The sequence below is a fragment of the Anolis sagrei genome, chromosome 1 (assembly GCF_037176765.1).
Source record: "Anolis sagrei isolate rAnoSag1 chromosome 1, rAnoSag1.mat, whole genome shotgun sequence".
Taxonomy (NCBI): Eukaryota; Metazoa; Chordata; class Lepidosauria; order Squamata; family Dactyloidae; genus Anolis; species Anolis sagrei.
Genome location: NC_090021.1, coordinates 167,700,842 through 167,716,754, shown reverse-complemented (window position 1 = coordinate 167,716,754; position 15,913 = coordinate 167,700,842). Strand labels below are relative to the sequence as shown.

Below are 15,913 nucleotides of genomic sequence, written 5' to 3'. Positions count from 1 at the left end.
GTCCTTCTTTAGGGGTTTCTTTCAAATCTATGGTACTATATCTATGTGTGTGTGAATCATATATATCTATTTATATCTATGGCTGGATGGCTCTTTGTCAGGAGGGCGTTGATTATGTTTTCTTGCCCTGGTGAAGGGAGTTGGACTGGATGGCCTTAAGTATGGGGGTTCTGTGTGGGAAGTTTGCCCCAATTCTGTCGTTTGTGGTGTTCAGAATGCTCATTGATTGTAGGTGAACTATAAATCCCAGTAACTACAATTTCCAAATGTCAAGGTCTATTTCCAACAAATTTCATCTGTGTTCATATTTGGGCATATTGAATATTCATGCCAAGTTTGATCCAGATCCATAATTGTTTGAGTCCACGGTGCTCTCTGAATGTAGGTGAACTATAACTCCCAAACTCAAGGTCAATGCCCACCCAACCCTTCAAGTGTTTTCTGTTAGTCGTGGGAGTCCTGTATGCCACGTTTGGTTCAATTCCATCATTGGTGGAGTTCAGAATGCTCTTTAATTGTAGGTGAACTATAAATCCCAGCAACTACAACTCCCAAATGATGAAATCAAAAAAATTTGAGTGAAGGACATACATTGAGTTGTTAGGTGTATGCTGTCCAACTTTGGTGTCAATTCGTCCAGTGGTTTTTGTTTTATGTTAATCCCACAAACGAACATTACATTTTTATTTATATAGATGTGGTAAAATACATTTCATAGGGAAGTAAACTTTTCCATGAACACTTTCCCCATGCTTGACCCTTTGCACTTCAGACAAGAGACATGCTTTTTTAAATTAAATAATTAGTATCCTGTCATGTAACTATCAAACTATTCTGCCAGTCAGAATTCATTGTATCCTTTCCAAAGCAGGAAAACTTGTGAAAGTTCTGTTCATTTATCGAAAGCATTTCATTATCTGAATGTTTTAGATGTCCTATGAGCCTTTGTGATAAATAAAATTTTATAGCAATCATAAGCCATAAAACACACATCACCAAAGAGATTTCCCTGCTTTTCCGGCACTCCATAAATCTTTGGTCTTTCCACTTATCTATACAAATCTTGGTTTGTTTGCTTATTTTTTGCTATATTCCAAGCTGTTAGGTCTTTGCTGACTCGCTGTGTGGAAAATTAATAAGCGTGGACAGAGGGTTAGGGTTGTTCTTCTAAAATATGCACATTCAGGCTCAGTGGCACTAGTTGTTTAGAAATGTATTAATCTGCCTGTTTTTGTTCTTATATTTTGATCTGAGAATTGCCCATAACATTGCCACAACTGTGGGATTATGTTCTCAAGGGCTATAGGAAAGATCAGCTCCTCTGTCTGAAATTGGAGGTGGAATCCACACTCAAGTCTTCTCATAGAAACATCCACCAACCTTTGTCTTTTAACTTAGGGGGAAAGAATGGGTGTGTTTTGAATGGAACAGGCAGTTCCCCTCCCAGGTCATATAATCATAGAGTTGGAAGAGACCTCATGGGCCATCCAGTCCAACCCCCTGCAAAGAAGCAGGAATATTGCATTCAAAGCACCCCGACAGATGGCCATCCAGCCTCTGTTTAAAAGCTTCCAAAGAAAGAGCTTCCACCACACTCCAGGGCAGAGAGTTCCACTGCTGAATAGCTCTCAGTCAGGAAGTTCTTCCTCATGTTCAGATGGAATCTCCTGACAACCTACTTCACAACACAAAGAACATCTAGACCAGGAGAAATGTCACAATGGTGACAAGAACATGCACTTGTTATGTGAATTGTCTCAGGATAATGGTAAGGAAGAAGTTGTTGAAATCCTACTGTCTGCGTGCTATCCAAAAGCCTAGTCCCACAACCACATTTTCAATTTCCTCCAGAAGGAGAGGAGGGATGTAGTTGACCTGATTTCACTGGGGAGTGAGTTCCACTGATGGGGAGCCACCACCAAGAAGGCCCTGTCCATCGTCCCTGCCAAACGTGTTTGCGCCAGAGGCGGAGCCGAGAGCAGGGCCTCCCCATCAGATCTTAAACTCCGAGGTGGGATATAGAGGGAGATACATTCAGACAGGTAAGCTGGGCCGGAACCGTATAGGGCAGTATTTCTCAACCTGGGGGTCAAGAACCCTGGAGGGATCGCGAGGGGGTGTCACAGGGGTCCCCAAAGACCACCAGAAAACACAGTATTTTCTGTTGGTCACGGGGGTTCTGTGTGGGGAGTTTGGCCCAATTCAATAGCTGGTAGGGTCCGGATTGCTCTTTGATTATAGGCAAACTATAAATCCCAGCAACTACAACTCCCAAATGTCAACGTCTATTTCCCCCAAACTCCACCAGTGTTTACATTTGGGCATATTGAGAATTTGTGCCAAGTTTGGTCCAGATCCATCATTGTTTGAGTCCACAGTTCTCTCTTGATGTAGGTGAACTACAACTCCCAAAGCTCAAGGTCAATGCCCACCAAACCCTTCCAGTATTTTCTGTTGGTCATGGGAGTTCTGTGTGCCAAGTTTGATTCAATTCCATCATTGGTGGAGTTCAGAATGCTCTTTGATTGTAAGTGAACTATAAATCCCAGCAACTGCAACTCCCAAATGACAAAATCCTCCCCCAATCTCACCAGTATTCAAATTTGGGTGTATTGGGTATTTGTGCCAAATTTGGTCCAGTGTATGAAAATACATCCTGCATATCAGATATTTACATTACTATTCATTACAGCAGCAAAATGACAGTTATGAAGTAGCAATGGAACTAATTTTATGGCTGGGGGTCACCATAACATGAGGAAGCGTATTAAGGGGTCGTGGCATTAGGAAGCTTGAGAACCACTGGTATAGGGCTTTATGAGTCAAAACCAGCACTCTGAATTATGCTCGGAATTGGACTGGCAGCCAGTGGAGCTGGCATAACAGAGGGGTGGTATGCTCCCTGTATTTGTTTCAGAAGGCAACTTTGCCATGCTTACTGCAACTTGGCTACCTTCACAGCCACCATTTACATAACCGCACTCCAGAAAATGGATCTCAGCAACAAGTTTGTTCAAAAAATAGCAGCATAATGGGATACCAAGGTGCTTGTCTATAAAGCTATTGTCCTCCCAACCCTGCTATATGCCTGCAAAACGTGGACTGTCTACAGATGTCACATGCAACTCCTGGAACGATTCCATCAGCGCTGCCTCCGGAAAATCCTGCAAATCTCTTGGGAAGAAAAGTGGACAAACATCAGCATGCTGGAAGAAGCAAAGACCACCAGCATTGAAGCGATGGTCCTCTGCCACCAACTCCGCTGGACTGGCCACGTTGTCTGGATGCCTGACCACCGTCTCCCAAAGCAGTTGCTCTACTCTGAACTTAAGAACGGAAAACGGAACGCTGGTGGACAGGAAAAGAGATTTAAAGATGGGCTCAAAACCAACCTTAAAATCTCTGGCATAGACACTGAGGAGTGGGAAGCCCTGGCCCTTGAGCACTCCAGCTGGAGGTCAGCTGTGATCAGCAGTGCTGCAGAATTCAAGGAGGCACGAGTGGAGGGTGAAAGAGAGAAACGTGCCAAGAGGAAGGCGCGTCAAGCCAACCCCGACCGGGACCACCTTCCACCTGGAAACCAATGCCCTCACTGTGGGAGAAGGTGCAGAGCAAGAATAGGGCTCCACAGCCACCTACGAACCACAAGGAAACCCATCATGGAAGACCATCTTACTCGTCCAACGAGAGATCACCTAAGTAAGTAATGTCAATTTCTAGGAAGCTTTTCCTATTTGGAAGGCTCTGTTCTACATCACGTTTGCTACCTCTTGCAGGCGTAAAGGATCTATCTTTTTTGTCCTTGATATGAACGAACAAAAAGTGTTCTTGTTTTATAAGCATTCACTGTTGTTCACAAGGAATTGTCACAAAATCCAGGTAGATTTGAGGCAGGGGGTATTTTCTATGCCAATTATGTTGTTCTGCTCATCTTCTTTTCACCAAACTGTTAAGAGGTCAAACTGGTAGACAGTCAGGCTGCATCTTTTCCGTTGGCTCCTCACAAAACAGAGTGTGAAGGGATCACAGACGGAAAGCATTGGGATTTCCTGGCAGTTCACACTAGGGATGAGGGGGAAGGTAGAGAGAAGGGAAACGGCTCATCATGTGGCATCCTCCCTTCAAAGTGGTTGTCCCATAAAACTAATTGCCGACAAGGGAATTAAGTTGTGGCTCTAGCTAAATGTCTGGTCATCAGATCGTATAACTGAGTACTTTAAACCTTTGGTTGCCACGCTCCATTTGATCCCAGACAGATGTCTCCGGAGTTGCGACTTTAGAATTAGCCAAATCTTTACAAGATCAGCTCCTTCAAGCGAAGCATTTAAAGCACAAACTTCCATCAAAAATGAAGACAGGATCTTTACATCTTAAAATAGGCTTACTTCCTCTTCTGTAGGGAGAATATGGATATAACATGAACAACCCCCTTCCCCTCCCATACTAATATCAAGTACACACATAAATAAAGTTATGTCTCTTTGGTTGTTGTTATTTGTTGTGACTTGTTTTATTTAGAAATGCATGTCAGTTGTATGTGGATTTGGTAGTTAGCAACTTATTTTAAATTACAATATATATTTAGGAAAGGAACTCAATTCCGAGTTCACTCTCCAAAAATAATTTGAAATGGCAGGCTATACTTGGAGGTTAGATTTGATCTCATTATGGAAGAGTCTCGGTGAAAGCACATGGCTTTCAAGAAAGAAGCTTCTCTTGCACTTATTCCTTCTCTCACTTAATAATGGTATTCCTGTAGCATGCCGAAGTGCTGAAATTGGTTCAGATATGTTCAAAATTATCCTGACAAGATTCTTGCAAAGGCAAATTATCTTGTAAGGTGGGTTGCTATTATGACCCCCTGTGTTACAGAGAGAGAAAGGGTTGAGGCAGTAATGGCTTGATCTAGAAGTTCATTGCTGGGAGAGATTTTTAAAACACTGGAGCAGTTCTCATCTTATTCAATGAACTTGCCCTCCAATCGTCCAAATTTGGCAGGAGTAGTCCCAATTAATCCTCTGCCATCCCATTTTTTCAGCTGCTTTTAAAATATACCAGTTTCTCACTTCTCTTCTTGCCTTCCCCCTTTGGCCTCAGCTTACTCCAATTGCTGCAAACAGAGTTCAAACTGATGAGTTTTTTTTAATGTGTCAGGGGTGACTTGAGAAACTGCAAGTCGTTTCTGGTGTGAGAGAACTGGCCATCTGCAAGGACGTTGCCCAGGGAACGCCTGGATGTTTTACCAGCCTGTGGGAGGCTTCTCTCATGTCCCTGCATGAGAATCTGGAGCTAACAGACAGGAGCTCACCCTGCTCCCCAAATCTGAACTGCCAACCTTTTAGTCAGCAGTCCTGCTGGCACAAGGGTTCAACCCAATGTGCCACTGAGGGCTCCTAACTGCTGGGCCAAATGTATTGTGTGCTCAGTTAATTCAGAATGTGGTAAAGGAGAGCAAATGAGAGGCTCTTGCCCTTCCCATACTTCATCACACTAGAGAATGAATCCTCTTTAAATCTGGTTTCTGCGGCTGTTAAAGGTTTAGCACAGCTGGTAAATCAGCAATTATACGATCTATCAAGCAAAAGGTTGCAGGTTTGAATCCCCGGGTTGGCATGAGCTGCCAACTGTCAGCCTAGCTCATTGTTTACCTAAGCAATTCAAAAACAGCTTTAGCTGTGATTAGAGAAATTAGGTACCACTAAAAGTGGGGGAGCTGTTTTACGACGCCATAAAGAAAGAAGATCAGAAAATGCAGGGCGACCAAAAGGAAGGAGGAAGTCCTGACGGCTCTTCGTCATAGAGGATAGCGCAACAGCACCCCCTGGACTCAAGCCCAACCTTCCATGGCACCTCCTTCTGTTCTGTCTGTCTGTGTATTGTGTATACAAAGCGGCACTGAATGTTTGCCGTGTATATGTACTGTAATCCGCCCTGAGTCCCCTTCGGGGTGAGAAGTGTTGTTGTTGTTGTTGTTGTTGTTGTTGTTGTTGTTGTTGCTGTTGTTGTTATTCTCCCTAAACAACAAACCCCAGAATTCTGCAGTAGGCAGAAACTGGATTTAAAGTGGATTCATTCTCTAGTGTGATGAGGTACCCCGTATGATGATGATGGTGATGATGATTATGATTATTATTTATACCCTGCTTTCTCTCTCCACAAAGGAGACTCAAAGTGGCTTACATTCAAAGCATTTCAGTAGTCTCAAGCAAAAACAAATGGCTGCATCCTCCCCAAACTTGGGCGTACTTCATTAAAAACGTCTGCTATCATGACTTTGCTCAGATGTTGCTTGGCCACATGTCCTGGCTTTCATCTGTGAAATGTTGGAGGATGTGGGCATGATGACTTTGCCTCAGGGTTGCAATAAGTTGGAAACAACTTGAAGACACACACAACCGTGAGCAAATTTCCTTCCATTTCCTTCCTTTCTGTAGATCTGCTATTGTTGTCTTACTGATGGTTCTGCCTCCAACCACACTCCTCCATTTATCATCACATCCAAAACAACTGTCACTAGATTTCAGTTTTCTCGCAAAACCCTGGAGGTGGAGGAGCTATGGATTTAGAAGAAAAAATGCTGACTTGTTCCTCAAAATAAGGTCTGAGCTTTAGATTTATGTTTTTCATACATGTAAGCAAGCCAAGCCTGGAGGAAACTCCCCACTAGAAGTGTTTCATTCAAACAGAGCAATTCATTCGATCCAGTTTCATTCCAGTCCAGCAGCCCCGAGCCTGAGCTTTCTCCCCCTGCACCAATTTGTACCCAAGTATGGTTGTGTATTGTCAGTCCTTCTGCACTCACAATAACACCATTTGTGGGAAGCAGCTCTGTCTCTCTTCCTCAATTTATTTGCATTATGTCAACGTGTTAAAACAGCATGTTACCACTTCTCCTCCTCAAAGGGGCCATGGAGGAAAGAAAAGTGATACACTGCCAGGCCTCTGGCTTCCTCACAAGATCCTCTGTTTGTGAAGCAAGAGTTGAAAGGAAAAATAGCTTGTTGGACACGAAACGGGGTTCTCATGTGACTCATTCCTTTCCTGCAAGACACACTGCCAAACAACTACTCTAACCAAACTTACAAGGACGCATTCTGCTATACCAGCAAGAACTAAGGAGTAGTTCCCATTTCACTACTCTTACAAATGCTAGACACAAATATCTATATAAATAAATGCTAGACACAAATATCTATATAAATAAAAATGTAATGTTCGTTTGTGGGATTGACAGAACTCAAAAACAACTGGACGAATTGACACCAAATTTGGACACAAGACACCTAACAACCCAATGCATGTCCTTCACTCAAAAAAATTGATTTTGTCATTTGGGAGTTGTAGTTGCTGGGATTTATAGTTCACCTACAATCAAAGAGCATTCTGAACCCCACCAACGATGGAATTGAACCAAACTTGGCACACAGTTCTCCCATGACCAACAGAAAATACTGGAAGGGTTTGGTGGGCACTGTCCTTTGGTTTTGGAGTGGTAGTTCACCTACATCCAGAGAGCACTGTGGACTCAAACAATGATGGATCTGGACCAAACTCGGCACGAATACTCAATATGCCCAAATGTGAACACTGGTGGAGTTTGGGGAAAATAGAATCTTGACATTTGGGAGTTGTACTTGCTGGGATTTATAGTTCGCCTACAATCACAGAGCACTCTGAACCCCACCAATGATAGAATTGGGCCAAACCTTCCACACAGAACCCCCATGAGGGACACAGCAACGCGTGGCAGGGGACAGCTACTAGAATCATAGAGTTAGACGAGATGTCATGGGCCATCCAGTCCAAACCTCTGCCAAGAAGCGGGAATATTGCATTCAAAGCACTCCTGACAGATGGCCATCCAGCCTCTGTTTAAAAACTTCCAAAGAAGGAGCCTCCAACACACTCCAGGGCAGAGAGTTCCACTGCTGAACAGCTCTCACAGTCAGGAAGTTCTTCCCAATGTTCAAATGGAATCTCCTTTCTTGTAGTTTGAAGCCATTGTTCCGCCTCTTAGTCTCCAGGGCAGCAGAAAACAAGCTTGCTCCCTCCTCCCTATGACCTTCTCTCACATATTTATACATGGCTATCATGTTTCCTCTCAGCCTTCTCTTCTAAACATGCCCAGCTCTTTAAGCAGCTCCTCATAGGGCTTGTTCTCCAGACCCTTGATCATTTTAGTTGCCCTCCTCTGGACACATTCCAGCTTGTCAATATCTCTCTTTAATTATGGTGCCCAGAATTGGACACAATATTCCAGGTGTGGTCTAACCAAGGCAGAATAGAGCATGGGTAGCATGACTTCCCTGATAACTTCACTCTTGTTCGGAAATGCTGTATAGCCCAGTTTCTTTCATTTTGTTGGACAAGACTTGGCAAAAACAGGGGTATCTTCAGCATTACAAAGAGAAATAGTCAACTATTAAGTGTTCTTCATCCCTCCTTCTCAACCTACAATGTCAAATTGAAGGCAAGGAGAAACGGCTGGGAGGCAACTTCAAGTCTGGAATTTCCAAACCTAAGAATAGTTTGTTACCAAGGTGAATTTAAAAAAAGGATGAAGCCAGCCCTCAACAGAGTCAACCCACTCCTTTTGCTTGTGGCCATGTCATAGCTCCCATTCTGAAAGACATCCTTATTTCCGTGTTACAAGCACACATCCTTTGTCACTTCCCGCGCAGCACTTCTGGGACAGATAAGCTTGAAATCTACTAACAAAGAAAAGGAGGCAAGAACAACGAGGGCCGCAGCAGTAGGTCCAGTTCAGAGAAGTACAGCACACTTCAATCCCTTTAAAATATCTTTAAACTAATTTGTCCCACTGATTTGAAAAGACATTCAGACCAATTTAATTAGGTCTCCTCTAGCTTTTCACCCAGGGCTTCAATGCCCTAAAGCCACCAGGACCTTTCTGATCTTGAAAGCTAGTGAACTCTGTATTTGGATGGGAGACTGGGGATGAAAGCCAGACACACACATTTCTATGCACAGGTTTCCGTGCAACATTGAAAACGGTGCTTGCAGACTGGAAGCATCCTGTGTTGTCATAGAAACATTTTTAAAATGCCAAGGAATCACATTGCCTCATGGCAACATGGTTGTGAATGCACAATATGGTTGCAAATGCACATTTTGAGAGAACTGTATCAGGCTTTGTGTACATGTGGTATATTTGTGTACATGAATATATGTACATGTGGTATATTTGTGTTCCGGCCCAAGATACCTAACTAACCGCCTCTCGGCCTATGAGCCCACGAGGACTTTGAGATCTTCCGGGGAGGCCCTGCTCTCGATCCCGCCTGCATCTCAGGCACGGCTGGCGGGGACGAGAGATAGGGCCTTCTCGGTGGTGGCTCCTCGGCTGTGGAACACCCTTCCCGTAGACATCAGGTTAGCCCTCTCCCTGTTGATCTTCCGCAGGAAGCTGAAGACCTGGTTGTTTAAGAAGGCTTTTGAATAGAAGTGCAATGACTGGTAACTTGACCATAGGAATGGAACAACGGAAATGGTATCGGATTGTGAATTGGACGATGAGACGACTCGGAATGATCTTGTAGTAAAGTTGATGTTTTGATGATGTTGATAGTTATGTACTGTGGATTATTTTATTTGATGTTGTATTTTGCACCTTTTTTCTATGTTGTACACCGCAATGAGTCGCCAGTAGGCTGAGAATCGCGGTATATAAGCGTAGTAAATAAATAAATGAATGAATGAATCAGACCCTGACTGATTCTGAAAGCCAAATAAAGTCAGTACTGGTTAGAACTTGGATGGGAAGCTGCCAATGAAAACCAGGTACTGCGGGCTACCTTTCTGAGGCCCCTTCTACACTGCCATCTAAAATCCAAGATTATCTACTTTAAACTGGATGATATGGCAGTGCAGACTCATATAATCCAGTTCAAAGCAGATAATGTGGATTATCTGCTTTGATAATCTGGATTATATAAAAATGTACAAAGGGGCTGAGGAAGAAACTGGCAAAACCACCTTTAAGTATTATTTATTGATTTATTTATTTCATACACTTTTACCCCACTCTTCTCCCCCCAAGGGGGGACTCAGGGCAGCCTCACATAAGCACCGTATGATGCTATTATCATATAAATAGTCAAGAAATACATTAAAACATTAAAAACAATTCATTAAAACAATAAATTAATCATGCCAGTTAAAACCAAATCCAAGTCTTCTTTCCAATTGCCGTTGTCCACTAATCGAATGCTTGATCCCAAAGCCAAGTCTTCAATTTTCTTCTAAAGGACAGAAGGGAGGTGGCCAACCTGATGTCCACAGATGGGGGGCCACTACCGAGAAGGCTCTGTCTCTTGTCCCCACGAACCGCGTTTGAGAGCAGGGCCTCTCCTGAAGATCTTAAACTTCGTGATGCTTCGTAACAGGAGATACATTTGGACAGGTAGTCTGGGCCAGAACCGTTTAGGGCTTTAAAGGTTAAAACCAACACTTTGAATTGTGCTCGGAAGCTGATCGGCAACCAGTAGAGCCGGCGTAACAGAGGAGTTGTATGCTCCCTGTATGCCACTCCAGTAAGCAACCTGGCTGCCGACCGTTGGACTAGTTGAAGCTTCCGAGCAGTCTTCAAAGGCAGCCCCACGTGGAGTGTGTTGCAGTAGTCTATTCAGGATGTAACAAGAGCGTGGACCACTGTGGCCAAGTCAGACTTCAGTATTCCTAAGAAAAGCCAATACAATCCATGGGGTCACCTTAAATCCTCAGGCAACTTGAAGGCCCATACACATACAACACAAGGATTACCAAAGATGCTGACTTTTTTTTTTTTAAAAAAAAATCAGAATAGCAGTACTGTAGAGTAGGTTGAAGGTAAATTACTTGTTACACTTCTGTGACAGCACTAAATTATATGCAATTATATTAATTAGATCCAACTATATATTTTTGTTTAGTGAAAGTTGAGGATAAACCCGTACAGCTGCCGGTATGTTGCCGCTTCAAGAATTTTAATGTTTCCATACTATTAGCAGTAGTTGTATATTCATTTTTATTCTGTTTTGGAATTATCCCTATGTCTGGGTTTTTCTAGGGGATCTTTTATGTGAGTTTCAGATTTAAAGAGAGTTAGTGGGTTTTCCAATTCAGAAATGTAACTGAGGCCCCTTATGCACTGCCATATATTCTAGACTATCAAAGCAGATAATCCACATGATCTGCTTTGAACTGATTATATGAGTCTACAGTGCCATATAATCCAGTTCAAATAAGATAATCTGGATTTTATATAGCAGTGTAGAAGTAGCAGATTTTTTTCAAGAAACAGTGCCATATCTGACTGTTAGCAAACCTTAAAAGTAAAGGTAAAGGGTTTCCCCTGACATTAAGTCCAGTCGTGTCCAACTCTGGGGTGTGGTGCTCATTTCCATTTCTAAGCCGAAGAGCCAGTGTTGTCCGTAGACACCTCCAAGGTCATGTGGCCAGCATGACTGCATGGAACGCCGTTACCTTCCCACTTGAGTGGTACCTATTGATCTACTCACATTTTGCATGTTTTCGAACTGCTAGGTTGGCAGAAGCTGGGGCTGACAGCAGAAGCTTACACCGCTCCTCAGATTCAAACCTGTGACCTTGCAGTCAACAAGCTTAGCAGCTCTGCGCTTTAACCCACTGCACCACCTTACTTGCATATAAATACATCAGACTGTCCTTTGATGCAACCAATTATCACATCCAGCTGCAACTGAATCACGCTTCATGAGCATGCCTCCCCTGCTAGCAATAGCAAGTAAACTCACTTATAAACAAACATGGGGGTTCACTAGAAATGCTAAATGGCAATAGCTAGATTTATTTGCAAGTAGGTATTCTGTTGTGGCACTTGCTAGAAGAAATAAGTTACACTTTTGTGGCTTTCTAGAGATGCATAACACATACAGAAAGCTCAGAAGCTCTTTAGGAAAGTATTATATTCCCCATAATGTAAAACGAGGTGTCCCTTGGTGACAATCAGATTCAGTATTCAGGTTTAGGCAATCAATTTCACAAGGAGTTCTGAGAGCATGTTAAAAAAAGGAATAAATTCAGACAAATGTTGCATCATCTAAAACTTCTTTCAAAGTAGAAGTGAATCTACTCTTTAAGAACCTGCCCAAGAAGAGTGGCAGAGGCAATTCTTTCTCTGGTCCTTCTGTGGCTTGGGCATCCCAAATCATGACTGGTCCCAAGCATTTTAGATAAGGGATGTTACCTCAAATAGCATTATCCAATCATTGGAAAAATTTCTAGTTCTTTCTTTCCAGAAAATCCAAATCACTGGCCAGAAGGAAGCATTTCCTGCATCAAAATGCTAGCATTTAGTTGAAAGAGACGGCTTATTTCTAAACAGGCATGATCATTTCCAATGTATCCAAAATATCAAGTTTTCTGGACAAACATAGTTGGTCTACAGAAGTTTTAGTGATTGCAAGTATGGCGGTTTTCCATTGGTTAATTTACACAAGACAATCTCTTTGCTCCATCCAACTCTTAATTTATCACTTTTCAAACAAACATTTGCAAAGGTTAGATTTGCTGGTCCCAGTCTCCAAGGATATGCTTAATGTTTCCTACACAATATATTTGTAATTAAAATATGCAGAAAAAAGGTCCAAAAGCTACTTAATATACAAAAAAACCATTAATGGTCTAATGTATAAGACAAGGGGGTTATCATTATGGCCTTGTTATTTAAAAAGTAACAAGTTATTATTAATACCATGGTGAGCCATTATTACCAACATCTGGGTAGATCAGTGGTTCCCAATCTGTTGAACATGGACCACCAGTGGTTCCCAAGAATGAAAATATACTCCGTAGCTTCACCACTGCTACACCATTGCCTCAAAACCATGCGGCAATGAAAGCAATTGATCTCGTGAAATCCTCTTATACTGTATTGTCGAGGCAACGGGGATGTTGAGAAGGGAGAGGCTGACTACTAGGCATGTGCAATCCATGGTTCTAAATGGTTCTAAAATATTTACAAAACTAAAGTTCTGGTGGTGAAAACTAGGGGGCGCTGGTGCTTTGCTTCTACTGTGTTGCTAAAATTCTGGTGGTTAAACTTTCAGTTGAAGTACTTTGGCCACATCATGAGGAGACAGCAAAGCCTAGAGAAGACAATTATGTTGGGGAAAGTGGGAGGTAAAAGGAAGAGGGGCCGACCAAGGGCAAGATGGATAGATGGCATCCTTGAAGTGACTGGACTGACCTTGAAGGAACTGGGGGTGGTGACGGCTGACAGGGAGCTCTGGCGTGCGCTGGTCCATGAGGTCACGAAGAGTCGGAGACGACTGAATGAATGAACAACAACAACAAAACTTTCAGAACTCTAACACAACGTTCAAAATTTCATTATAAATGGCAGTTCCTAATAGGTTCTGTCATAAAAATAACCAATAATGAAATAATAATGAAATTTTGAAAGTTCTGTTGGAGTTCTGAAATTTTCACCACCAGAACCTTAGCAACACTGTAGAAGGAAAGCACCAGTGCCCCCTAGTTTTCACAACCAGAACTTTAGTTTTGTAAGTACTTAGAACCATTCAGAACCATGCCTACTGACTACCTATGAAAGATTACTATTGCCTCATCAGCTCTAGATTATTAAATATGGTTTTCTGTGGGAGAACAGATGGCGACTACTGGATGACATATGTTCTGTATCAGAAACTAGAGCTGATGTGGTCTATCCAATGCAATTTTCTGAATCAGCACCCCAAATAACCAACCCGAATCTAAAGTTGACCCAAAACTGATTCATAATTCTTTGGTACTAATGTTGGAAAGTGGTTCCTGGTCAAAGTTGTCCCTGGTCAAAAAAAGGTTGGGAACGACTGGGATAGATGTCCATCCTACCGCTTAATGATGATCTCAGTACAAATTAAATATTCCCTCTTCCTAACAGTAACTTTCCAAGCTGATCCTGGCAGTAAGCAGAGAACAGACACATAGCATTATGTAAGCATTTGTTTTGCATTTTCTTTAAAGTACATAGAAAATTGGCCTTTGGAAACCAGGCGCAGTCTAGAAAACTAAAATTGTCATTATTGTTATTCTCATTAAGCACTAATAAGATGAATCACCATCTGCTGAATCTTCTGACTAATTTAATTCTCTGCATGTGCTTCCTGGACACATGGAAGTTGCACCATATTTGTCAACATCCTACCAACCAACAGAAGGGATTATTAATTTCCCCCAAATCAGATGAAATATTAGGGCTTTAACAATCTGCTGGTAGACAATTTACACAAAGAACAAAAGTAAAATGTTTTACTGATTTGTCAGAAGTTTTTGTTACATTTTCTTTTTACTAATTTGGCTCCATCCCCACATCTCAAGCAATTTTATTTCTGACCCCTGTTCTTAATAACAAATGTTGCATGCCCAACAAGATTAACCTGAAATTGAGTTCCAGAGCCCTGTATCAATGCCACAGCTCATCTCAGGAAGATACAAAACACACACAAATAAATGGAGAAAATTTTGGCAAGATTCTGCGCCGTGAGATAAACACTGGGACTCTGAACGTATAAGAGTTAATTTAATTGAAGACCCATTGACATCAAACAATCTGAAATTATAATCATAACTAACTTATCCTCTGTATTAAAAAAGATATGTGGCACCACTTTATCTGCACACCACCACCCCACAGATAATAATAATAATAATGAGAAGGAGAAGGAGAAGAAGGAGGAAAAGGAAAAGGAGAAGGAGGAGGAGGAGGAGGAGGAGGAGGAGGAGGAGGAGGAGGAGGAGGAGGAGAAGGAGAAGGAGAAGGAGAAGAAGAAGAAGAAGAAGAAGAAGAAGAGCAACAGCAACAACAACAGCTTTATCCTTGTAGCCTGCCGCCATCTCCATGAAGGGACTTGGGGTGGCTTACATGGGACCAAATGTCAATAAACAAAACAATCCATTAAAACAAAAACACAATTAAAATAAAAATATAGATTGAACATTTGTCCAGTTAAAAACAAAATTGAACAGACATAAAAGTATAAAATATTAGTATTAAAACTCCATTCAATCAATGCTCAAAATCCAAAAACCAGAGCTATCAAAATAGGCATGACCAGGCTATCAAAAAGGGCTGGACATGGGAAAGTGTAAACAGTGAACTATAGGGCTGGGGAAGGAGTGCAGAGCCCCATCTGGTTAACTAGGGACTGGGCATTTATAAATGGGGAGATTCGTTCTTGAATACTTGCTGAAACAACCAGGTTTTCAGCTCCCTGTGAAAGGTGGACAGAGAGCCTTCTCTGTGGTGGCCCCTCGGCTTTGGAATGCTCTGCCTGGAGAGATTAGTCAAGTGCACACCCTGTCAGCCTTCAGGAAGAGCCTAAAAACCTGGCTGTTTCAGTGTGCTTTTAAGGAATGAATATAACCCCCACACCATAACCAGCTCACCATAATATGTCCACCAATGCACTTTACATCGTCCTTTAGTGATATTCACCACATTGCTTGTTCCCATCTGAAATCTCCTACCGGCTCATTACCTATTCATCCATCTCACCCAGGGTTTTTATACTTTTATATCTTATTCTACCCCTTGTAACTTGATCCAGCCCACTGTGTTTATCTCTGTTTTCTCATTTCATTTTCCGTATTTGATTTTGTACTAATTCTGTTCTGTTTACTTTTCGTTTGATGTTATTATTTGCTGTATGTACCTTGTTTTGATTTGTTGCAATCATTTTCCGCTTAGCCTCATGTTAGCCACCCCGAGTCCCCATTGGGGCGATGGTGGCGGGATATAAATAAATTATTATTATTGACACAACGAGATCTATATGCTGGATTTCATATCACAAAATCACAAGTCAAACACTTTCTAAGCGTCTAGGACTGTGTGATGTATTTTCGAATGATGTGTGCATATCAAAGAACG

At 42.1% G+C, this 15,913-nt stretch overlaps 1 protein-coding gene across 3 annotated transcripts in view; it reads right to left on the bottom strand.

Annotated features, from left to right (window-relative positions):
• Window positions 1-15,913, bottom strand: part of NRP2 (neuropilin 2) — a 386,206-nt gene that overhangs the window by 186,733 nt on the left and 183,560 nt on the right. The window lies entirely within an intron of this gene.